This window comes from Pan troglodytes, chromosome Y (assembly GCF_028858775.2).
Source record: "Pan troglodytes isolate AG18354 chromosome Y, NHGRI_mPanTro3-v2.0_pri, whole genome shotgun sequence".
Taxonomy (NCBI): Eukaryota; Metazoa; Chordata; class Mammalia; order Primates; family Hominidae; genus Pan; species Pan troglodytes.
In genome coordinates this window covers 22,512,875-22,530,020 of record NC_072422.2, presented here as the reverse complement: position 1 = coordinate 22,530,020, position 17,146 = coordinate 22,512,875, and the positions used below count along the sequence as shown (strand labels likewise).

The 17,146-nt window shown below is 39.8% G+C and overlaps 1 long non-coding RNA gene and 1 pseudogene across 1 annotated transcript; one reads left to right on the top strand and one right to left on the bottom strand.

Moving 5' to 3' along the window:
- The first annotated feature begins 3,722 nt into the window (after positions 1-3,722).
- On the top strand, positions 3,723-5,282 carry LOC129138911 (C-terminal-binding protein 2-like; annotated as a pseudogene).
- Positions 5,283-12,278: 6,996 nt separating this feature from the next.
- Positions 12,279-17,045, bottom strand: LOC134809397 (uncharacterized). Its single transcript, XR_010154980.1, has 2 exons — positions 15,760-17,045; positions 12,279-14,160 (listed from the first exon to the last, which is right to left on the bottom strand). It is a non-coding gene; the product is annotated as an uncharacterized LOC134809397 (long non-coding RNA).
- Positions 17,046-17,146: the final 101 nt, after the last annotated feature.

The following is a 17,146-nucleotide window of genomic DNA, read 5'->3' as shown; positions in this document are numbered from 1 at the left end:
TAATGGACGGCAAAGTGGTGTCTGAGACCAGTAACACCGACGTTTTGAGGTGCTGAGCCAGCAGAAGCAAGGTCCCTTTGGGGAGCAGGAGGCCAGTAAAAAGTTCAGAGGTCAAAAAAAATTACCTTCAAATCACAGAAGTGTTTCCTTCACACAAAAGTAATATAGAATCATTAATACATAGAAGTGGAAATTAAGACAATTTCCACAACTACGCACCCAGAGAGGATTAAAAAAGTAATTGACCACCAACTAATAAAACAAATACACAAGTCATAAATAAAGTATGAGTAAAGTTTATACAGGCAAATGAACAGAGAATTATGTTGGCAATAGACATATGGTTGATTCACATTTGACTTATTTTCTACACTCTTTGAAACTGTACACAGTTGAATATAGTCGTGCAAAATTATAATATATAGGCAGAATCTAAAAACACAAATGATGTAAGGCAGCCTATCCTAACAAGGAAATACAAGAATATATAATATTAGAAAATAAAATTAAATAAACATTAACCTGTGAAATACTGAATAAACAAAGCATACAACGGAAGAAGACTCTTTCTAGGTAACTAGCATGTTCAACCATAACTGGGCACCCAGAAAGATCAGATTTTGAATTATTAGCATATGGTTAGAGTAACAAAATTGCACAACAAATACATTATAATCTCCCATAAAGAGCATTTAGAAGAAAATTTTAATAGAGATTTCAATGATATTAGAGACACTTTTTATTATATTCTTAATATATTTATTACTCCTCTTTTTATACAAATGCAAAGGCTATAATTTATTTATTTATTTATTTATTTATTTATTTATTTATTTATTTAATTTTTTGAGACGGAGTCTCGCTCTGTCACCCAGGCTGGAGTGTAGTGGCGAGACCTCGGCTCACTGCAACCTCCGCCTCCTGGGTTCACGCCATTCTCCTGCCTCAGCCTCCTGAGTAGCTGGGACTACAGGTGCCCACCACCACGCCTGGCAAGTTTTTGTGTATTTTTAGTAAAGATGGGGTTTCATCATGTTAGCCAGGAAGGTCTTGATCTTCTGACCTTGTGATCCACCTGTCTCGGCCTCCCAAAGTGCTGGGATTACAGGCTTCAGCCACCGCACCTGGCCGGCTATATTTTTTGTAGTTTTAGTAGAAACGGGATTTCACCATGTTGGCCAGGCTGGTGTTGAACTCCTGATCTTGTGATCCACCCATCTCGGCCTCTTAAAGTGCTGGGATTACAAGCATGAGACACAGCACTGGCCAATAATTTATTTTTATAAAAGCAAAGAAAAGCCTTACATTTTTACATATGGGAAAAACATGAATATTGTAAAATATGCTGTGGAACACTACAATATAATAAGCAATTAGAAATAAATTATACTATCATTCAGATAGATGTTGAGGAAAGTAAATGGAAACACTAATGATAAGTTTTTCTATGCAGTGAACTTAGACACAAACTAAAACTTTTCTTAATGTGATGTGCATACTATCTACTTCACTTTCTGTATAACACATAAATTCAAGTATGCTATTCTGAAACCCCCGAAGCTAAAATTACAGGCTAATTTGACATACACAAAAACAGGACAGGGAAAACGTACAGATCACAGTCTCACTAAGCTTCATATAAGATTAATTAATAAAATAACTCATTAAGAAATCATGTGACAATTAAGAATTTGTTCTATTCCTCGCAAGTTTCCAAGTTTTTCTATGGCATCAAGTTCTTTAAAATTTCTTTGAGATGAGTAGATACAATAAACTATTCCACAGGTGAGACGTTTGGCATAGAGAGTTCACATTTCTAAGTTAGTTTCTACTAAGGGAAAGAAAACATTTTGACCTACATTACCAGAGATGAAAAAAAGAATAAAGTGAAATAGAAGATTCAACTTTATCATATGTGCTAAGGTGCTTTGGGCTCTGATAATTTTTTTTCCAATTTTTTTGCAGGATCACATTTGAAATCATAGGACTGAAAATTATGAAGAAGAAACCTTTGTCCTTGGACTTTCTGAAATATGTGAACCAAACCCCAATGCCTGCACTTTTACTCTCACAGACTTCTGACATGAGGCACAGATTTTTACAAAACAGCTTAACATGGAAGTCTCACAAAATGTGCAGATTTCCTCAGATCCCAAAAACAATGGAAAAGTACTCAGACCACAAGGCCTTCACAGGAATAACAGAAAGAAGAGGAGAACTTTGGCTGTCACTGTGAATGCCCTGGAATGCTAGAGGATGAACAGGAGAAGCCTTAGAAGACTGAAGAGCATAATAAGCAAGGGTAGGAAATTCCCATCTGTGGAGGCAAAAGAAGTAAATCTAGAATTTTCCAGAACCAATTTCTTTGAAGCAGAACTTCCAACACCACATTTTTAAGGTTTTCTCCTTGGCCTTTGCACCTCTCATCTTTGTTATTTGTTCATTCTTTCCTATTGGGGTGATGCCTATTATTCTCTCTTTTTACATTCCAAAGATATTTCCTTTACTGTAGAATGGGGCATCCAAGGGAGACTACAGCCATGAGTTCTTAGCTTCTGCTTCTGGTTGAGCCAGTAAGGTCCTTTCCTCATCCCCCTTTGCTGCTTATCACTAGAGACAGAACCTGAAAACCATTGCTGCAGGCTGCTAAAAACCTAACACAAAACAGAGCCATAACAAAAACAAAACAAGGCGGGTTGGAAAAGCTTGCTGTACAAGGCAACCAGGTCTGGCTTATATTCACCACATCCCTTCTTCTTTCCCAGAACAGCAATTGGGCTCAAGAGAAAACATCCAACTTTCAGTATCTCCCTCAGTATAGAATGAGAACAGTGGAACATATATTCAAAGGTTTGGCTTTTTGGGCTACCCCCATGACTAGATTCTGTCTCCCCCAACAGGGAATGCTAAAGGAAATGGCAGAGTTATGAGAATGACAACTTATGACTGCTGAGAAGAGAAGTTCCATGCTTATCACAGCCTCAGAGAAACAAACACTGCAATCAACTGCGGAAGCAAAGGACTACCGTGTCTGGAAAACAATGGGAAAAAATATCTTTACCTTAAAAATACACACACAAGCCCACAGAAGACACATTGAGGACCCTGTTAATGAAGCACCAGGATGTACAGCCTCGCTGATTGTTGTATTATCTTGTAGTAAGAAAGTTTGTACATACTACATTACACAGTTGTTTTATAAATTTCTGAATCTCATCAAAAGATTGCAGGACATACAGAAAAGGACGAAAACATGTCCCAAATGAAGAAATAAAATAAACCTACAAATATTGACCTTTAAAAATCTTTGTTGACTTTTAAAGGTCAAAATTTGTAGGTTTATTCTTTGTTGTTTTTGTTGTATTCGCATTATATAATTTCAAAAATCAAAATAATTATCAAAGCTCCTTAATGACATGGACACTCCTCCGGTCCGCAGGGCCCCCGCAAGGGAGGAGACTCGACACCATGCAGGACACCCGGGTGGACCCCCAACCCACGCCCAAGTCTCAGAGCAGGAGCAGGCACCTGGCTGCACCAGGACGAAGCCGCCTCCACCCCCAGCGGTCGCGGACTCCGGGAGCTCCAGACCTAGGGTCGTGGTGAGATTTTTTGATTGACTGCGCGATGGTGGCTGAGTTGCAAGCAAATGGGTTTCATCACCTTAAATGGTTTTGAACCAATGAAGCTATATTCCCTTAAAAAGACGGACAGCCCATCGTGTGAACTATAGAGTTTGTGAACAAATTTATATTGGGTTCATAGTGGCATCATGCATACAGACTCCTGCGAGTTCCCCTAAGTTCTTAGAGGACTGCTTTGCCTTTTCAGCTGAGAGTTGCAAAGTTCCGTAAAGAATGGCCCTTGTGGATAAGCGCTAAGTCAAGAGACAGCGATTGGACAGAATTTGTGAAGGAATTCGCCGCCAGATCATGAAAGACCCCCTGAGCCCCCGCTCACTGGCCGCGTTCCTGGTCGGCCGTGACTGCACTGTGTACATGCCCATCCTGAAGGACCTGGCCACCGTGGCCTTCTGTGATGCAGTCTACGCAGGAGATCCACGAGAAGGTTCTAAACGGAGCCGTGGGCTCCATGATGTACCACGCCATCACCTCACCAGGGAGGATCTGGCAAATTTCAAGGCCTTGAGAGTGATCGTGGGGGTGGGCAGTGGCTATGACAACGTGGACATCAAGGCTGCCAGCGAGCTTGGAATTGTTGTGTGAAACATCCCGTCCGCAGCCGTGGAAGAGACAGCAAATTCCACCAACTGCCACATCCTCAACATGTACCGGAGGAACACATGGCTGTACCAGGCACTGTGGGAAGGCAAGCGGGTTCAGAGAACGGAGCAGATCTGCGAGGTGGCCTCGGGAGTGACCCCCATTCGTGGGAAGACGCTGGGCCTCATCGGCTAGGGTCGCACGCAGCAGGCTTTCGCAGTTCCAGCCACAGCCTTTGGATTCAGCGTCATATTTTATTACCCCTACTTGCAGGATGGGATCGAGCAGTCCCTGGGCATGCAGAGGGTCTACACCCTGCAGGATTTGCTGTAGCAGGGCGACTGCATCTCCTTGCACTGCAGTCTCCACGAACTTAAGCACCACCTTATCCATGACTTACCATAAAGCAGATGAGGCAGGGAGCATTCCTTGTGAATGCAGCCCGTAGTGGCCTGGTGGACGAGAAAGCCTTAGCACAGGCCCTCAAGGAGGGCAGGATACGAGGGGCAATCCTCGACGTGAATGAGTCGCAGCCCTTTAGCTTTGCTCAGGGTCCGTTGAAAGATGGCCCCAATCTCATCTGCACTCCTCACACTGCCTGCTACAGCCAGCAGGTGTCACTGGAGATGAGGGAGACAGCTGCCACGGAGATCTGCGGAGCCATCACAGGCCGCATCCCAGGAAGCTTAAGAAACTGTGTGAACAAGGAATTTTTTGTCATATCTGTGCTTTGGTGGGAAATAGACCAGCAAGCAATTCATCCAGGCATCGTGCGGGTGGCTCCAGGAGGACTTCCCGCATCCATGGAAGGGATCTTCCCTGGAGGCATCCCGGTGACTCACAAACTCCCCACAGTGGCACATCCTTCCCAAGCGCCCTCTCCCAACCAGCCGTCAAACACGGGGACAATCGAGAGTACGCCAAGGAGAAATAACAGACAATGCCGGAAGGTAATCATTCAGATACACTTGGGAACAAGAGACAGTGAAAAATAGATAAACTAAGAGAAAAAGAATCTGACGCTCTTCTTAGCTGATTCTGGACATAGGCTCATTGGTATTGCAGTGCTAAAACTACAAGAGCTAGAAAACTGAAGATGTCGTCTGCTTACGGAAGCTCTGAAAGACTAGAGTGTGATTTATTAACGACCAACTTCCGTTATTGTGTGTTGTTTTTCATCTGTGCGTCAAATCACAAAGAATAAATAGAACTTTTTCCTTTATCAGTCCCTTGGGCACAGCAGGTCCGGAACACCCTGCTCAGAATGTTGCATCAAGACTTCAAACATCAAAATAAAAACCATGAGGAGGAAATCCCCATCTTGTGACTTGAGTCCCTTCAGTCTACAGGGACTGTTTACCGCTTTTTGCTAATAGGAAGATCACATTACTAGAAAATGTGGAGTAAACTATGTGCCTGTGTTAGTCATCCGCACCCATAGGATTGAAGACAGTACCGGCCCCTGTACAGAGAAGCATCTCTCATATCTGAACTGCATACTGAGCGGGCAAGTCGGTTGCAAGTTCAGTAAAAGCCTCCGATAATGCAAAAAAAAAAAAAAAAAAAAAAAAAGTATTAAGTTTCACAAGCTGTTTGTAATGAAGTATATTTTCTCAGTTTCAGATCCTCTGCTATTTTATTGAGTGGAAAGGGTTCAAGGTTTCTTGAACCCTTGCACTAAAAGGGTTCAAGAAAAATAATATTGCATTTTCTTATGTCACAGGAAACACTTTTAATGGTAACTTGTCAGATGCTCTATGAACAAACCCACTTTTTAAGACATTGATAAAGTCTTCTTTTCTTCATGTTGTGTTTTATACAAGAACACTTCAGATGTATTGGATGTGACTGATTTTAACAAATTCTATTAGATTTGCCTCAATTAGTTACATGTTCTGTTCATAGTCTTTTGTGAATCATTGTCTTTTTGTTTAAAAAGATGGCCTATTTTGATGCTTTGATTAGGTACATTTACGTTTTTGTAAGAAAAGAAAAATTTTTTAAATTGTCCCAAACAGAAAAATAATGGCTATCAGAAGTACATTTTGTTGTAGTGTAGTACGAGTTACCATTACTGTAGTTGTTTATTGTAAAGATGGACATTTAGCATTCAGTGCAGTTTTCAATAAAATGTAATTAGAAAAAAACTGTTTAATGAACAAAAACAGAACACAGATAACAAAAGAATATTAGAAGAAGTGATACATAAAGAAAATGAGATATCAATAAAAAGATTTTTAAAAACCTACAACAATTGTGAATCTGAAGAACATAATAACTATATTAAAAATTTAATCAACACTCACAAAAGCAGACTAATAAAGGAGAAAAAAATTACACAATTAATGACATTGTAGTTATAAATATTGAGTGATAAAAACAAATTTTTTAAACAGAATGGAGAAAAAAGTATAGGACGTACTGCACACCATCAAGTGGACTATTATATTTATAAATATAAATATTTACATTTTTTTGTTATCTTACAAAAACAATACAGGAGAAAAGTAATAAAGCGGTTATTTTTAAAAAATAGCTGAGAAATCCCCAGATGACAAGGTAATTAAACAAGAAGAAATACTTCCAAACAAAAACCTTCAACTGGAATAATATCACTTCAGAAATAAAAAAAACTAAACCTTTCCAAAATAAATAAAAGTTGAGTCTGTTACTAACCACTGGAACAGTCCTAAAGGAAATGTTAAAGAAACTCTATCACGTCAAAAAATGAAATGATGCTGCACAGCATCATAAAAGCACATGAAAATAGAAAGTGCTATATTAAAGGTAAATATATAAACAGGTAAAGAAATCTCTACTGTCATAATGATGGTGCACAAAATTTTCAAAATATTGCCATGGACTTTAAAAAATGCAGCAAAAATCTGCATAAATGTGTGTTCATAGAGAATAAGAAAAGATAATATGTGATATTAATAAAACGGTGGGGATGTGAAGAGGTACAACTTTGCATTCAGTTGAAATATAGTTGTTATATACTGTCATAACTTTAAGATGATTTATGAAGTCTTTATTTCTCAAGATGATTACCAAAAAAACCTGTAGAATGTATGCAAAGGCAAATGAGAAAGAAATTCAATCATGTCGCTACAAAATCAACAAACAAAAATAAAGAAGTAAGAGAAAAAATGATAAATAACACATCTACAAGAAACACAGAAGACAATTACAAATAATAAAGTAACTTCATTAACTGCAGTAATTACTTCAAATATAAAAAGCTAAATACCTTAAAGAAAGTTAATAAATAATTTAATGTATTAAGAACAAAGAAGATCCGGCAATGTGCTCTCTACAAGAGTCACTTCAGCTCTAAGAACTCAAATAAGTTGAAAGTAACAGTATAAAGAAAATGTACTTTATGCAATGAGTAGCTACAATTGGAGGGCCATGGTCATAATTATATTAAACAAAATATATTTTAAATCAAAAATGTGAACAAGAGACAGATTGGTATTATGTTTTTGTTTTTGTTTTTGGAGACAGAGTCTCATTCTGTCACCAGGCAGGAGTGCAGTGGCACTATCTCGGCTCACTGCAACCTCCGCCTCCCCGGTTCAATCGATTCTCCTGCCTCAGCTTCCTGAGTAGCTGGGACTACAGGCATGCACCACCACACTCAGCTAATTTTTGTACTTCTTAGTAGAGATGGGGTTTCACCTTGTTGGCCAGGATGGTCTCGATCTCTGGACCTCATGATTCACCCGCCTTGGCTTCCCAAAGTGCTGGGACTGCAGGCGTGAGCCATTGCACCCGCCCGGCCGAGACAGATTGGTATTATGTAATGGTGAGATGGATTAACTTTCAAGGAATCTATAACAATAATTTATAAATCATATATGTATATAATTTGAAAAATCTGCAAAAATATACCAATGAGATTTTGACAAAAATTACATTAAATTTTTATATTACTATAAATAGCATTGACATCTTTCTGTTTTTTTTTTTTTTTTTTTTAGAGACAGAGTTTCTTTCTCCCAGGCTGGAGGGCAGTGGCACGATCTCGCGATAGGCTCAGTTCAACCTCCTCCTCCCAGGTTCAATTGATTCTTGTCTTTCAAATATGTAAAAGAAATATTGACAGAAGTCATGCAAGAAATACATAGCAACACAACAATGGTGGACTTCAAGACTCCACTTTCAATAACGACTAGAATAGTCAGATATAATATCAGTAAGAAAGCCAAACCTGAACACCATAGACCCAACCAGCATTTACAGAACTCTCCAATTGAAAGGAGCAAAATCTGCGATATTCTAAGTCACACAGGGTACATTCTGTTAGGATACATGTCTTATTAAATTTAAGAAAACTGAAGTCATACAAAGTAAATGAAACTAGAATTCAAAAGCAAGAAAATGTGGCAAATACGTAAATAAGAGGAAATTAAGCAAAACCTTTCTATAGTCTTGCTGAAGTGTCAGGTGATTTAATATTGTTAAGATGTCAGGGCCGGCACGTGGCTCATGCCTGTAATCCCAGGACTTTGGGAGGCCAAAGTGGGTGGATCACTTGAGAGCAGAAGTTTGATACTAGCCTGGTGAATATGGCAAAACCCTATCTCTACTAAAAATACAAAAGTTAGCGAGATGTGATGGTGCATGACTGTATTCCCAGCTACTCTGGTGGCTGAGACTGGAGAATTGCTTGAACCTGGGAAGCAGAGCCTGCAGTGAGCACATCTCACACCCCTGCCCTTCAGCCTCAGTGACTCACTAAAACTCCATCTCCAAAAAAAAAAAAAAAAAAAAATTGTTGTCAGTACTACTCATGATGATATAAAAATGTAATGTAATTTTTGTCAAAATCCCAATGGTATTTTTTTGCAGAATTTTTGTGTATAATTATAAAGGTTGCTTAGGAAATGTGACTAGCCAAACACCCTTTAAAAAGAACAAAGAGTTATTAAATTTTCTGATTTAAAATCATAATACAAAGCTACGAAAATAAAAAAAATATAGTATTGCCACAAAAACAGATACATAGATGATGAAACAGAATAGAGATCCCAGAAATAAACCCTTGCATATGTGATAAAATACTCTTCCATAAGCTTTCCATGATCACACAATAGAAAAATAAGAATCTCTTTAACAAAGAATTTTCCAAATTGAATATTTACAGAGAAAAAAATAAAGTTGGATGCTTCCTTTGTATCACATAAAAAAAGAAAAGTTTTTTTTTAATGGATTCAATACTTAAACATAAAAACTAATAAAATTCTTAGGAGTAAACATAGAGGAAAAGTTTATGACATAAGTCTTAAAACTCTTCCCTTAAGTTTGACATCAAATTCATATGCAACAAGGAAAAGAACAACGACAAAAAAAGGGACTACATTAAGCTTCAACTATTCTACACATCAAATAAAACATTTAGTGGCATACAAATGTCACCTAATAAGTGGGTGAAAGCTAGGCATGGTGGCTCATGCCTATAATTCTAGAACTTTAGGAGGCCAAGGTAGAACAATTACTTGAGGCCAAAGTTTGAGACTAGCCATGAAAACATAGGAAAACCCTGCCTTGTATAGGGTTATATATGTGCATACATACATACACACATACATGTAACAAAAAAAAAGTAAAAATATTTTCTAATCACATATTTGGTAGGTGTTAATTTTCAAAATATATAAATTCCTAAAACTCAACAACAAAAAAAGTTAGTAACTTGATTTAGAATGGCAAATGTTTGAAATGACTTTCTCCAAAGAAGATATAGAAATGACTAGGCATTTAAAAGGATACTCGACATCTCTCTTCTAGAAAAATGCAAAGCAAAGTCACAATAATCTACCACCTCAAACCTATTTTTAAAATAGTATGAAAGCTCTTCAAAAAATTTAAAATAAGATCATTATACAATCCAGCAAACCCTATACTGGCTATGTATTTAAAATATACAACACATGATCCAGAAGAGATATTTGCACACCCAAATTTATTGCAGCATTACTAACACAAGCCAAAAGGCAGAATAACCCAGATGTCCCTTGACCAATGAACAGATTAATAACAAGTGACACATACATAAAGTAGAATATTATTCAGTCTTTAAAAAGTCACATTATATGATAATTATTGAGAACATCATGTTAACTGAAATAAGCCAGGAACAAAGTGACAGTCTATGATTCCATTAATAATCAGGTATCTTAAGCAGACAAACTCATAGGAAAAAAAGTTAGAATGGTGTTTCTTAAGGGCTGAAGAGATGGTAAAATGGGCAGTTGTCTTAAAAGGAATTTAATTTTAGTTTCGCAAGACATAGAAGTTCTACAGATCTTTTGCATAACTATGTGAATGTACTTAACACTAACGAAATATACACTTAAAAAGAATTAAGATGGTAAATTTTACATTATGTGTTTTTACCACAATCACGATTTTTAAAAGAAAAAATATGGACTTATAAAGCTTTCCAAAAATTAAATTTTGTTCACAAAAGATTTTCTCTCACACAAAGGAAGTATAGATTTATAATTAAACACCTTGTGAAATTAAGACTATTTCAATGACTATTCATCCACACAAGATAAAACAACCACTGAAAATCAGCCGAAAAATATGGAAGATAAGCCATGAGCAAAGTTAGGGACATATTTATAGAGACAAGCACACACACATATAATTTAATTTTGAAAACGTATGACCGATTTATATTTTAATTAAACCCAACATTAGTTGCCTGAGTGAAATTTGGTTTTCAATTTGGGCAAATGAAAACGTTTCTGGGGTTAAATGGATTCTTTCTTCTCCGTTTCTTGATATGGACCTGTGCTGGGGATTGGTCAGCTGTTCAAGTGAAATGCACTCAGTTTTGGTTCTGTGCCAGGATTAAACCTACGATATTTCACATTTCATATATAAACCCCGATGAAGTGTTTGTAGGAGATGGCTACCCCATAATCTATGTTTTGCCAAACGTTTACTATGAGTTTCACCACCATCCTCTTGAACGTGGTATTGTAACTAAAACCCTTCAGGAAATTCTACTTAAAACTAAAATCATGTATATCTCAAGAAACTCCTTTCTGATTTGAAATGCCTCTGTCATGTATTGTCTGCAATCAGCATCCTCTTTCAAAGAAAGTAGAAAGGACACATGAGGAAACTGATAGTGTTAGTGCATGGGAGACAGAGGTGAGGATACCCATGGCGGATGAAAACATGGAAGTTATTTCTACAGCACGACTTTTTAAGTGTCTGACTGCGATGCTCCCTTGTATGTCAAATGATGTACCTTTATTGCAAGAGAAGAAACTGCGCTGTTTACCTTGACATTAAGAGGCAATTTTGAATCTCTGTCGTGATTGCTTAGGACTGAGGATTTAATGTGTTATTTTGTGGAAATCTTAGAAGCAGTAATGGGATTTAATGATCTTAACTATCATCCATCTGAAAAATCTAACGCAATTTTAAATAAAATGGCCTGCTGCTTCCACTGTTCCCTTTTTAAACCAGGAGCTGCCACTGCTTTTAACATTATGAAGGTGAATCTATGAACAGTTTGTACTATTAAAAAAAAAATCCACATTGACTTGAAGTGTACAGGCAGAGTTGGAAATTATAGCATCCAAAATTATAATACATACGTAAAACGCAAAATGAAATCAACTGCTTCCCTGGAACCTATTCTAAATAATTGAGACAGTAATATGGAATTGTAAAGAAAAGTAAGAAACATACTTACTCATAAAATCTTGCAGGCAGTTTTTTTTCTTTTTTTGAGACAGAGTCTCGCTCTGTCACCCAGGCTGAAGTGCAGTGGCGAGATGTCAGCTCATTTCAACCTCCGCCTCCTGAGTTCAAACCATTCTCCTGCCTCAGCCTTCACTGAGATTGCAAGCACCTGCTACTAGACCCAGCTATCTTGCATATAAACTTGATATATCATTTATAAAAATATTTATTAGATAACTAAAATATTCTACTGTGACTGTGCATTCATGAAGTTCCGGTATCTTGAATCATTGGCATGTAGTGCATGACAGTAAAATTTTACAGAAAATACACTATAACCGTTAATAAAAGGCTCTAATAAGAGAACTTTAATGCATAAGAATTGAAAAGACACCATAAATAATTTCCATTATGTTTTTAATACACTGATGCTATTCTTACATAAAGTAAAAAGGCTGGGTAAGTTGTGGTGGCTCACACCTGTAATTCCAGCACTTTGGGAGGCCGAGGTAGCAGACTGCTTAAGCACAAGAGTTTACAACATGCCTGGGCAGCATAGGGAGACCCTGTCTCTACAAATAATAATAAACAGCCAAGTGTGCTAATACACATTTGTGGTCCCAGCTGCTCAGGAGGCTGAGGCAGGAGAATTGCCTGAGCCTGAGTGGTCAAGGCTAGAGTGAGCTGTGATTGTGCGTTGCATTCCAGCCCAGGTGACAGAGTGAGACCCTGCTTAAAGAAAAAAAAAAAAAAAACAACTACAAATTAACCAGGAGTAGTGGCATGCACCTGTACTCCCAGCTACTTCAGAAGCTGAAGTTAGAAAATCATTTGAGCCTGAGAGTTTGAGTCTGCAGTGAGCCATAATTGAGCTACTGAACTCCAGTCTGGGTGACAGAACAAGGCCTTTTCATAGATAGATAGATAGATAGATAGATAGATAGATAGATAGATAGATAGATAGAATACACCTGGAGAAAGAGTAAATTTTAAAAAATATAGTGTAATTTTTAAAATAAACTTTATGTGTATCACTTAGAAATTTATATAACAGGCCAGGCGTGGTGGCTCATGCCTGTAATCCCAGCACTCTGGGAAGACGAAGCGGGCAGATCAATGGGCCAGATATCGAGACCAAGACCATCCTGGCTAACACGGTGGAACCCTGTCTCTACTAAAAATACAAAAAATAAGCCGGGTGTGGTGGCGGGCACCTCTAGTCTCAGCTACTCGGGAGGCTGAGGCAGGAGAATGACATGAAACCGGGAGGCAGAGCTTGCAGTGAGCTGAGATCGTGCCACACCACTCCAGCCTGGGTGACAGAGTGAGACTCTGTCTCAAAAAAAAAAAAAAAAAGAAATTTATACAACTTAGTCAGAAGAATAAAAAACAACCTCTTAACAGTTTTTTCAAATTAAAAAAAAAATGAGTTTGAAGAGAAGGGAATAAAGGGGACTTTCAGTTTATTATGTTTTTATTTTTTGGGTCAGGGTCTCACTTTGTTGCCCACATGGAAGCACAGTGGTGTGATTACAGCTCACTGCAAACTTGGCCTCCCAGGCTCAAACAATCCTCCCACCTCAGCCTCCCTAGTAGCTGGGAATACAGGTGTACATCACCACAACTGGTTACTTTTTGTATTTTTGTAGAGAGAGGGTTTTACCATGTCGCCCACACTAGAGTTGAGCTTCTGGGTTCAAACATTTCACCTGCCTTGGGCTCCCAAAGTGCTGGGATTGAGCCACTATGCCAACCAAGTTTTTTGTTTTGTTTTGTTTTTGAGATGGAGTCTTACTCTGTTGCCCAGGCTAGAGTGCAGTGGCATGATCCTGGCTCACTGCACCATTCGCCTCCTGGGTTCAAGTGATTCTCCTGCCTCAGCCTCGTGGGTAGTTGGGATTACAGGCACCCGCCACCGAGACCAGCTAATTTTTGTATTTTTTAGTAGAGACGGGGTTCCACCATGTCAGCTAGGCTGGTCTCAAATTCCTGACCTCATGATCCACCCACCTCGGCCTCACAAAGTGCTGAGATTATAGGCATGAGTCACTGCTCCTGGCCACCAGCCAAGACTTTTGCTTTATAAAGATATTTATGATGTGTTCTTTTCTTTTTACAGTATGTATTGCATTTATAATTGGAGATACAAAAAAAGGCGACTGTTAGTGTTTGACAGCAAGGCAGTAGTATTATCTTCATCAATATTTGCAACTTCATTCACAGGAACCTGTAAGAGAAAGCCCAGACAAAACTTTAAGGCAAAGAAATTACACTTGTAAAAAGTGAGAGGACTATTTTTTTTATAATAACCAATATTCCAGGTGAGGACTGTTCAGGATCTACCACTGCTCCATCTCACTTGATAACTCTCACACCTGCCAGGGTAAGAAGAAGCAGAGAGAAGGACAAATTCCAGTGAGTTTTCTCTCCCACTGAGGACCTGTTTGTCAAGTTTCCTACCATCAAGTAAAAGATGTACTAAAAATAAAACATGTACCCTTGCAGATGCTAGCAGAGAGGCACAAAATAGAAAAGGAGGTAAGCCCACACACTGTGGAGGCAGAGATCCAACTTAAGATTCAAAATGCACCAGAAAGTTGTGTAAAGTTAATTAAATTACGCAAAATCTTGGAACATTAGTTTCCTCACCTGTAAAATGGGGATCATGTGCCTACTTCATAAGTTGTTTTGACAGTTAAATTCACAAAGATATTTAATAAAGCCTGCTATGGCAAGTGTTCACATTAACAAAGTAGTATCAAACTTCAAAATATGGGAAAGGTATTTTGAATAATGTCAACGAGGCCAAGGACAACATGCCCAGCTTCATAATGAATCCCAGCCACATTACACTGAGGAGATCTACAGGTAACTATACTTCTTCAACAAATTCCATTAGAGAGGAAGAGCGTGGAGTCTGACAACATGACACAAATGTGACCAGTGTACAGTGACTTAGGTAGTGGGGGGTGGAATCCGACATATTCTCCGAATTGCAGCTACACAGTGAGTTCCCAGGAAACAAATGGAATGGAAAAGGCAACACAAAAGATACTACCATAAATGGGGTGAGCATAGCAGGTTCACAACCATAAATCTAAGCAGGAGACTCAAATCACAAGGAGGACCGAGATCTGTGAACAGCAGCTTGTGGTGGCATCAGGTTCAACTTTCTGAGACCACCGCTGTGGGCAGTGTCTTTGCAGGCACATACTCAGCAGCAGTGCATCTGAACACAGATCTCAAGGCTCTTCTCTTCATTAATTATTAAGGTGACAGATGACGGATACGCTCATGTTACAACATCCCCACGCTGTGGACCAGTGAATTCAGAAACCCCCACATAAATACACAGTGAAGAGTAGAATGACAATACTGCAGGACAGGTTAGGAATGCAGGCATTCGACCCCATAGAGTCTATTTTAAATAAGAGAAGGGCCCTAGTATTGTGCTGTGGTCTCCCTATATATAGTTCTTTATTTTTCCAATTTCATAAAGGCCATACAGTTTTTCTTCCTTTCTTTACAAATGTGCTGATGAACCCATGTGTAATTAATCCTAAAGCGGTTAATTCCTCATAAAGTACAGTAACATGATTCAATTGCTATGATGAGGTTTTTCAGGTTTTTTAAATAGTGTCCCATACTCACTAATCACAAGTGAAAATTATAAGAACATGTAATTTGAACAAAGTATCTTTTCACATAGAGTAATACACAGGTTTGTACAGATTAGATGCATCATGAAAGTTGGTAACATCTGGGAACAAAAGGAACCATCCTGAGGACATAAGGAACTTAGGGACGTCAATTATGAAGAGGTTACCTGCAAGTGGAACTTCTGGGTTTTCATTGTCTAGACAGAAAAATTTAACGGATAAGCCACAGCATATTAAGGTACATCCCCAACGGCTGTGGGTGATCAACTTTCCATCCAAAGCAGAGATGTAAAACATGAATGACTTCCAATGCTGCCCAAGTGCTCTGCACCTTGAAAGGCATCCCCTCAAAGCTGCAGCACCACCTGTTCCTGAGGGATCAGGTCACCAACTGTGTTTTTGAGACACTCGTCAGTCAGGACTCAGTTGAGGTGAGGCTGGTGATTTCAACTGTAAAACATCTAAACCATCATCTTTAGGTAGATTATTATGCCTGGAAATTGTGGTTTTCTCCTCTGCTGTTAGCAGATCCTGGGTAACCCAATAAATACTCTCTCTCACGCGTCAACTTCTATATCACAGGAAAGGCGCTGTAGAGGGTGACATTTTCGCGAAGGAGCCACAGCCTGCATCACCCCTTGAAAGCTCTGAAGTTGCGCACGGGTGGGCCACGCAGCAGATGGATGTCTCAGTTCCCATAGAGTTTAGCACAGCAGGCGGCTCCCTGGGCTGGAAGAGGTGCGATGCTCTGGAAACCCCCCGCGGGTGTGTATGTGAGAGGACACCGAGATGTTCAGCGGGCTGTTCAGTGAGGACCAGACCCCTCCGATTTGAGCAAGGGAGGTGCACTTCGCAGCGTCACACCGTCCTCATCGCCCAGCCAGACCTGCCCCTCAAGTCCTTCTCCGGACTCCCTTGGCGAGGGGGTGGCACCGCTTAGGAAAGGCGGGGGCCCACACCGCCCTGTCCCTTCCTCCAGGGCTGCGCACCACGGGGGAGGACAGACAGCGCATGCTGGGATTGTAGTTCTCAGGTCGGCGACCAATGGGCTGCAAACCGTTAAGACACCATAACTCCCAGCACTCCTAGCTAGGGACGCGCCTCCCTATCCTTCGCTGCCATACTACACACCACCCCCAAACCCAGCGCATGCTGGGATTGTAGTCCGTTGGCCTCGCAACCAATGGGCCGGAAATACTTAAAGTACTATGACTCCCAGGATGCCTTGCGAGGTACCTGCCGTCCCGATCCTTCCTCTAGGGCTGCGCACCGCCCCCAAGCCCAACGCATGCTGGGATTGTAGTCAGGTAGGCCTGAGACCAACGGACTGGAAACTGTTAAGAGACCATAACTCCCAGCACGCCTGGCTAAGGACGCACCTCCCTATCCTTCCCTCCAGTGCTACACACCGCCTCGAAGCCCGGTGGCTGCTGGGATTGTAGTGTGCAGGCCGGGGCCCAATCGCTGGAAACCGTTAAGAGACCATAACTCCCAGCATGACTGGCCAGGGACGCGCCTCTCTATCCTTCCCCCCGCCCCCCCCCACCCGGCGCG